An 8,207-nucleotide genomic window follows, 5' to 3' on the forward strand; every position below is an offset into this window, starting at 1 on the left:
TTATCTCCCACTAATATTTTTTTTTTTTACAGGGAGAATTTACCCAAAAAAATAAATGGCCAAGTATTACACAGTGGTTTTCGGTGGCACACAATGAGAGACAGATGCCACACACAGGACTGGCACAGAGGCAGACTTGCCAATCTTTATCTCCCACTAATATTTTTTTTTTACAGGGAGAATTTACCCCAAAAAATAAATGGCCAAGTATTATACAGTGGTTTTCGGTGGCACACAATGAGAGACAGATGCCACACACAGCAATGGCACAGAGGCAGACTTGCCAATCTTTATCTCCCACTAATATTTTTTTTTTTCAGGTAGAATTTACCCCCCAAAAAAAATGGCCCAGTATTACACAGTGGTTTCGGTGGCACACAATGAGAGACAGATGCCACACACAGCAATGGCACAGAGGCAGACTTGCCAATCTTTATCTCCCACTAATTATTTTTTTTACAGGGAGAATTTACCCCAAAAAATAAATGGCAAAGTATTACACAGTGGTTTTCGGTGGCACACAATGAGAGACAGATGCCACACACAGGACTGGCACAGAGGCAGTCTTGCCAATCTTTATCTCCCACTAATTATTTTTTGTTTTACAGGGAGAATTTACCCCCCAAAAATAAATGGCCAAGTATTACACCGTGGTTTTCGGTGGCACACAATGAGAGACAGATGCCACACACAGGACTGGCACAGAGGCAGACTTGCCAATCTTTATCTCCCACTAATATTTTTTTTTTTACAGGGAGAATTTACCCCCCCCAAAAAAATGGCCCAGTATTACACAGTGGTTTTCGGTGGCACACAATGAGAGACAGATGCCACACACAGCAATGGCACAGAGGCAGATTTGCCAATCTTTATCTCCCACTAATTATTTTTTTTACAGGGAGAATTTACCCCAAAAAATAAATGGCCCAGTATTACACAGTGGTTTTCGGTGGCACACAATGAGAGACAGATGCCACACACAGGACTGGCACAGAGGCAGACTTGCCTAACTTTATCTCCCACCAATATTTTTTTTTTACAGGGAGAATTTACCCAAAAAAATAAATGGCCCAGTATTACACAGTGGTTTTCGGTGGCACACAATGAGAGACAGATGCCACACACAGCAATGGCACAGAGGCAGACTTGCCAATCTTTATCTCCCACTGATAATTTTTTTTTTACAGGGAGAATTTACCCCCCCCCAAAAAAATGGCCCAGTATTACACAGTGGTTTTCGGTGGCACACAATGAGAGACATATGCCACACACAGCAATGGCACAAAGGCAGACTTGCCAATCTTTATCTCCCACTAATTATTTTTTTTTTTACAGGGAGAATTTACCCCCCCCCCAAAAAAAATGGCCCAGTATTACACAGTGGTTTTCGGTGGCACACAATGAGAGACATATGCCACACACAGGACTGGCACAAAGGCAGACTTGCCAATCTTTATCTCCCACTAATTATTTTTTTTTTTACAGGGAGAATTTACCCCCCCCCAAAAAAAAATGGCCCAGTATTACACAGTGGTTTTCGGTGGCACACAATGAGAGACAGATGCCACACAGCAATGGCACAGAGGCAGACTTGCCATTCTTTATCTCCCACTGATAATTTTATTTTTACAGGGAGAATTTACCCCCCCCAAAAAAAAATGGCCCAGTATTACACAGTGGTTTTCGGTGGCACACAATGAGAGACAGATGCCACACACAGGACTGGTACAGAGGCAGACTTGCCAATCTTTATCTCCCACTAATATTTTTTTTTTACAGGGAGAATTTACCCGCCCCCCAAAAAATGGCCCAGTATTACACAGTGGTTTTCGGTGGCACACAATGAGAGACAGATGCCACACACAGGACTGGTACAGAGGCAGACTTGCCATTCTTTATCTCCCACTGATAATTTTTTTTTTACAGGGAGAATTTACCCCCCCCAAAAAAAATGGCCCAGTATTACACAGTGGTTTTCGGTGGCACACAATGAGAGACAGATGCCACACAGCAATGGCACAGAGGCAGACTTGCCAATCTTTATCTCCCACTAATATTTTTTTTTTACAGGGAGAATTTACCCAAAAAAATAAATGGCCAATTATTACACAGTGGTTTTCGGTGGCACACAATGAGAGACAGATGCCACACACAGGACTGGCACAGAGGCAGACTTGCCAAACTTTATCTCCCACTAATAATTTTTTTTTTACAGGGAGAATTTACCCCCAAAAAATAAATGGCCAAGTGTTGCACAGTGGTTTTCGGTGGCACACAATGAGAGACAGATGCCACACACAGGACTGGCACAGAGGCAGACTTGCCAATCTTTATCTCCCACTAATATTTTTTTTTTACAAGGAGAATTTACCCCCCCCAAAAAAATGGCCAAGTATTACACAGTGGTTTTCGGTGGCACACAATGAGAGACAGATGCCACACACAGCAATGGCACAGAGGCAGACTTTCCAATCTTTATCTCCCACTAATAAATTTTTTTTTTACAGGGAGAATTTACCCAAAAAAATAAATGGCCAAGTATTACACAGTGGTTTTCGGTGGCACACAATGAGAGACAGATGCCACACACAGGACTGGTACAGAGGCAGACTTGCCAATATTCATCTCCTACTAATATTTTTTTTTTTTACAGGGAGAATTTACCCCCCCAAAAAAATGGCCCAGTATTACACAGTGGTTTTCGGTGGCACACAATGAGAGACAGATGCCACACACAGGACTGGCACAGAGGCAGACTTGCCAATCTTTATCTCCCACTAATTATTTTTTTTTTTTACAGGGAGAATTTACCCCCCAAAAAAATGGCCCAGTATTACACAGTGGTTTTCGGTGGCACACAATGAGAGACAGATGCCACACACAGGACTGGCACAGAGGCAGACTTGCCAATCTTTATCTCCCAAATTTTTTTTTTTTTTACAGGGAGAATTTACCAAAAAAAATAAAAGGCCAAGTATTACACAGTGGTTTTCGGTGGCACACAATGAGAGACAGATGCCACACACAGGACTGGCACAGAGGCAGACTTGCCAATCTTTATCTCCCACTAATATTTTTTTTTTACAGGGAGAATTTACCCAAAAAAATAAATGGCCGAGTATTACACAGTGGTTTTCGGTGGCACACAATGAGAGACAGATGCCACACACAGGACTGGCACAGAGGCAGACTTGCCTAACTTTATCTCCCACCAATATTTTTTTTTTACAGGGAGAATTTACCCAAAAAAATAAATGGCCCAGTATTACACAGTGGATTTCGGTGGCACACAATGAGAGACAGATGCCACACACAGCAATGGCACAGAGGCAGACTTGCCAATCTTTATCTCCCACTAATTATTTTTTTTTTACAGGGAGAATTTACCCCCCCAAAAAAAAATGGCCCAGTATTACACAGTGGTTTTCGGTGGCACACAATGAGAGACAGATGCCACACACAGCAATGGCACAAAGGCAGACTTGCCAATCTTTATCTCCCACTAATTATTTTTTTTTTTACAGGGAGAATTTACCCCCCCCCCAAAAAAATGGCCCAGTATTACACAGTGGTTTTCGGTGGCACACAATGAGAGACAGATGCCACACACAGGACTGGCACAGAGGCAGACTTGCCAATCTTTATCTCGCACTGATATTTTTTTTTACAGGGAGAATTTACCCAAAAAAATAAATGGCCAAGTATTACACAGTGGTTTTCGGTGGCACACAATGAGAGACAGATGCCACACACAGGACTGGCACAGAGGCAGACTTGCCAATCTTTATCTCCCACTAATATTTTTTTTTTTACAGGGAGAATTTACCCCAAAAAATAAATGGCCAAGTATTACACCGTGGTTTTCGGTGGCACACAATGAGAGACAGATGCCACACACAGGACTGGCACAGAGGCAGACTTGCCAATCTTTATCTCCCACTAATATTTTTTTTTTTACAGGGAGAATTTACCCCCCCCAAAAAAATGGCCCAGTATTACACAGTGGTTTTCGGTGGCACACAATGAGAGACAGATGCCACACACAGCAATGGCACAGAGGCAGATTTGCCAATCTTTATCTCCCACTAATTATTTTTTTTACAGGGAGAATTTACCCCAAAAAATAAATGGCCCAGTATTACACAGTGGTTTTCGGTGGCACACAATGAGAGACAGATGCCACACACAGGACTGGCACAGAGGCAGACTTGCCTAACTTTATCTCCCACCAATATTTTTTTTTTACAGGGAGAATTTACCCAAAAAAATAAATGGCCCAGTATTACACAGTGGTTTTCGGTGGCACACAATGAGAGACAGATGCCACACACAGCAATGGCACAGAGGCAGACTTGCCAATCTTTATCTCCCACTAATTATTTTTTTTTTACAGGGAGAATTTACCCCCCCCAAAAAAAATGGCCCAGTATTACACAGTGGTTTTCGGTGGCACACAATGAGAGACAGATGCCACACACAGCAATGGCACAAAGGCAGACTTGCCAATCTTTATCTCCCACTAATTATTTTTTTTTTTACAGGGAGAATTTACCCCCCCCCAAAAAAAAATGGCCCAGTATTACACAGTGGTTTTCGGTGGCACACAATGAGAGACATATGCCACACACAGGACTGGCACAAAGGCAGACTTGCCAATCTTTATCTCCCACTAATTATTTTTTTTTTTACAGGGAGAATTTACCCCCCCCCAAAAAAAAATGGCCCAGTATTACACAGTGGTTTTCGGTGGCACACAATGAGAGACAGATGCCACACAGCAATGGCACAGAGGCAGACTTGCCATTCTTTATCTCCCACTGATAATTTTATTTTTACAGGGAGAATTTACCCCCCCCCAAAAAAAATGGCCCAGTATTACACAGTGGTTTTCGGTGGCACACAATGAGAGACAGATGCCACACACAGGACTGGTACAGAGGCAGACTTGCCAATCTTTATCTCCCACTAATATTTTTTTTTTACAGGGAGAATTTACCCGCCCCCCAAAAAATGGCCCAGTATTACACAGTGGTTTTCGGTGGCACACAATGAGAGACAGATGCCACACACAGGACTGGTACAGAGGCAGACTTGCCATTCTTTATCTCCCACTGATAATTTTTTTTTTACAGGGAGAATTTACCCCCCCCCCAAAAAATGGCCCAGTATTACACAGTGGTTTTCGGTGGCACACAATGAGAGACAGATGCCACACAGCAATGGCACAGAGGCAGACTTGCCAATCTTTATCTCCCACTAATATTTTTTTTTTACAGGGAGAATTTACCCAAAAAAATAAATGGCCAATTATTACACAGTGGTTTTCGGTGGCACACAATGAGAGACAGATGCCACACACAGGACTGGCACAGAGGCAGACTTGCCAAACTTTATCTCCCACTAATAATTTTTTTTTTACAGGGAGAATTTACCCCCAAAAAATAAATGGCCAAGTGTTGCACAGTGGTTTTCGGTGGCACACAATGAGAGACAGATGCCACACACAGGACTGGCACAGAGGCAGACTTGCCAATCTTTATCTCCCACTAATATTTTTTTTTTACAAGGAGAATTTACCCCCCCCAAAAAAATGGCCAAGTATTACACAGTGGTTTTCGGTGGCACACAATGAGAGACAGATGCCACACACAGCAATGGCACAGAGGCAGACTTTCCAATCTTTATCTCCCACTAATAAATTTTTTTTTTACAGGGAGAATTTACCCAAAAAAATAAATGGCCAAGTATTACACAGTGGTTTTCGGTGGCACACAATGAGAGACAGATGCCACACACAGGACTGGTACAGAGGCAGACTTGCCAATATTCATCTCCTACTAATATTTTTTTTTTTTACAGGGAGAATTTACCCCCCCAAAAAAATGGCCCAGTATTACACAGTGGTTTTCGGTGGCACACAATGAGAGACAGATGCCACACACAGGAATGGCACAGAGGCAGACTTGCCAATCTTTATCTCCCACTAATTATTTTTTTTTTTTACAGGGAGAATTTACCCCCCCAAAAAATGGCCCAGTATTACACAGTGGTTTTCGGTGGCACACAATGAGAGACAGATGCCACACACAGGACTGGCACAGAGGCAGACTTGCCAATCTTTATCTCCCAAATTTTTTTTTTTTTTTTACAGGGAGAATTTACCAAAAAAAATAAAAGGCCAAGTATTACACAGTGGTTTTCGGTGGCACACAATGAGAGACAGATGCCACACACAGGACTGGCACAGAGGCAGACTTGCCAATCTTTATCTCCCACTAATATTTTTTTTTTACAGGGAGAATTTACCCAAAAAAATAAATGGCCGAGTATTACACAGTGGTTTTCGGTGGCACACAATGAGAGACAGATGCCACACACAGGACTGGCACAGAGGCAGACTTGCCTAACTTTATCTCCCACCAATATTTTTTTTTTACAGGGAGAATTTACCCAAAAAAATAAATGGCCCAGTATTACACAGTGGATTTCGGTGGCACACAATGAGAGACAGATGCCACACACAGCAATGGCACAGAGGCAGACTTGCCAATCTTTATCTCCCACTAATTATTTTTTTTTTACAGGGAGAATTTACCCCCCCCCAAAAAAATGGCCCAGTATTACACAGTGGTTTTCGGTGGCACACAATGAGAGACAGATGCCACACACAGCAATGGCACAAAGGCAGACTTGCCAATCTTTATCTCCCACTAATTATTTTTTTTTTTACAGGGAGAATTTACCCCCCCCCAAAAAAAATGGCCCAGTATTACACAGTGGTTTTCGGTGGCACACAATGAGAGACAGATGCCACACACAGGACTGGCACAGAGGCAGACTTGCCAATCTTTATCTCGCACTGATATTTTTTTTTACAGGGAGAATTTACCCAAAAAAATAAATGGCCAAGTATTACACAGTGGTTTTCGGTGGCACACAATGAGAGACAGATGCCACACACAGGACTGGCACAGAGGCAGACTTGCCAATCTTTATCTCCCACTAATATTTTTTTTTTTACAGGGAGAATTTACCCCAAAAAATAAATGGCCAAGTATTACACAGTGGTTTTCGGTGGCACACAATGAGAGACAGATGCCACACACAGGACTGGCACAGAGGCAGACTTGCCAATCTTTATCTCCCACTAATTATTTTTTTTTTTACAGGGAGAATTTACCCCCCCCCAAAAAAAATGGCCCAGTATTACACAGTGGTTTTCGGTGGCACACAATGAGAGACAGATGCCACACACAGGACTGGCACAGAGGCAGACTTGCCAATCTTTATCTCGCACTGATATTTTTTTTTACAGGAAGAATTTACCCAAAAAAATAAATGGCCAAGTATTACACAGTGGTTTTCGGTGGCACACAATGAGAGACAGATGCCACACACAGGACTGGCACAGAGGCAGACTTGCCGATCTTTATCTCCCACTAATATTTTTTTTTTTACAGGGAGAATTTACCCAAAAAATAAATGGCCAAGTATTACACAGTGGTTTTCGGTGGCACACAATGAGAGACAGATGCCACACACAGGACTGGCACAGAGGCAGACTTGCCAATCTTTATCTCCCACTAATAATTTTTTTTTTACAGGGAGAATTTACCCCAAAAAAATAAATGGCCAAGTATTACACAGTGGTTTTCGGTGGCACACAATGAGAGACAGATGCCACACACAGGACTGGCACAGAGGCAGACTTGCCAATGTTTATCTCCCACTAATATTTTTTTTTTTTAGAGGGAGAATTCACCCCCCAAAAAAATGGCCAAGTATTACACAGTGGTTTTTGGTGGCACACAATGAGAGACAGATGCCACACACAGCAATGGCACAGAGGCAGACTTGCCAATCTTTATCTCCCACTAATTATTTTTTTTTACAGGGAGAATTTACCAAAAAAAATAAATGGCCAAGTATTACACACTGGTTTTCGGTGGCACACAATGAGAGACAGATGCCACACACAGGACTGGCACAGAGGCAGACTTGCCAATCTTTATCTCCCACTAATATTTTTTTTTTAACAGGGAGAATTTACCCCCAAAAAATAAATGGCCAAGTATTACATAGTGGTTTTTGGTGGCACACAATGAGGGACAGATGCCACACACAGGACTGGCACAGAGGCAGACTTGCCAATCTTTATCTCCCACTAATATTTTTTTTTTTACAGGGAGAATTTACCCAAAAAAATG

Source organism: Ranitomeya variabilis, chromosome 8, assembly GCF_051348905.1.
Source record: "Ranitomeya variabilis isolate aRanVar5 chromosome 8, aRanVar5.hap1, whole genome shotgun sequence".
NCBI classification, from domain to species: Eukaryota; Metazoa; Chordata; class Amphibia; order Anura; family Dendrobatidae; genus Ranitomeya; species Ranitomeya variabilis.